Here is a 1,881-nt window from a genome sequence, read left to right as displayed (position 1 = left end):
AAATAATCCAAGGAAAAGATCCATCTTACTTAAATATTTAAAATTAAATAAAGCACAAGTGGTATTTTTGCAGGAAACTCACTTTAAAGCTGATGGTAACTTCATTTGGAATACAAATGAATTTCTAAGGTTATCTAATTCATCATATAGTAAGAAAAACAGAGGGGTATTAATACTATGGAGGCAAAATGTCACCATTATTCAAGTTATTTATAACTATGAAGACAAAGATGGTACTTTATCAATTGTAATAAGATTTAGTAACAGAATTTGGACTTTGGTGAACTTATATTGGTTCCCTGGTATGGCAGTAGGAACAGTTAAAAAGCATATAGATCTCATCAATAAAACTTCAAAGGGTAATTTAATTTTGGGAGGGGATTTTAACTGTATGTTAGATAGTCTGGAGACTACTAACAAAAGACTTTTCCGTATTACTTCTACAGGGAGAACCCTTAAAAAAATGGATAGACAATTTGCAATTATTAGACTCATTTTACTCTTAAGAAAGATAATTCATTATTATTTTCTCATAGCGATCAGAGATTCAATACCCAAAGAAGAATTGATAAAATATTTGTATCCCAAGATTTAAAAATGAAAATATCATATTTTTCAATAATCCCTTGCCCCTTATTAGATCATAACTCACTCATTCATAAATTTTAAACGGACTTTAAGAGATTTACTTTTAACAAAAGAATCTCGGTCTACATCACTAAATTAAAACAGTTCAAACCATGGCTGGACTCGGAAATACAATACTTCTTAGATACAAATTATACTAGTGACATAAATATAGTTATTTTATGGGATTCTGTAAAGACATATCTTTATGGCAAAGTTATCACTTGGTGTAATAAAAAAACCAAAGGAATGAGAGTCAGAATTAGTTAATATTCAAGAACAAATCATAGAAATTAACTCCAAAGATGTGATAGATCCAGTTGCAAAAAAAAAGGAAATTGGGGAATTAAATAAAAAATACAATTATATCTTAACTCACAAAACCAATCTGGCTTTGGAAAAATTAAAACTAATTCTTTCTCTGTCTTCCCCAAATATATGCATAATCTAGCAATGAGATTAAAAAGACATTCCACTGAAAATAATATCACAAATATAATTCATGAAGGGAAAAACAACAAAAATGTCTCAGATTTAAGTGACATCTTGGAAACCTTTAAATTTCATTTTACAAAACATTACAATAATAATGATTCGCATCATAACAACTTAGACTTATGCTTGGATTCTTTAAATATAAACAAAATACCAGAAAGCTTAATCATAAATATTCAAAAACGAATTACTTTCAAATAAATTAATGAAAAAAAATAAAGAAAGTAAAAACAACAAGGCTCCAGGTATAGATTAAATCATTATTAAATTTACAAATTATTTCCAGCTTCTGCTATAACAATTATGCAAAAAGCACTAAATGAAACATATTCACAAGGCACAATTCCACCTTCATGGAGATATTCGTTGATTTCTCCTATATTAAAGGAAAATAAGAACCCCAACTTAGACTGTTCATATAGACCAATTTCACTGCTTAATAATGACTATAAAATTCTTATGTCTATATTGGTTAATAGAATCAAAAAAATCACTCATTGATGTCATAAGTGATGACCAAATTGGTTTTATTTATAATAGACACACCCATGATAACTTTCAAAGAATTTTAACCATTATAGACATTTTAAATAGAGACAAACATGAGGCCCTAATAGTCACTTTAGACAGTGAAAAAGCTTTTGATTCACTAAATTGGGATTATCTTTTTATAATTCTACACATTTATGATTTCCCCATACAATTCATTACTTTAATAAAAAATATTTATAAAGACAATTTGGCCTATGTAAAATTAGG

This window comes from Protopterus annectens, chromosome 7.part1 (assembly GCF_019279795.1).
Source record: "Protopterus annectens isolate FY-2018-M chromosome 7.part1, PAN1.0, whole genome shotgun sequence".
NCBI classification, from domain to species: domain Eukaryota; kingdom Metazoa; phylum Chordata; order Ceratodontiformes; family Protopteridae; genus Protopterus; species Protopterus annectens.
The sequence above is the reverse complement of the archived record's forward strand: the minus strand, read 5'-3'. Positions refer to the sequence as shown.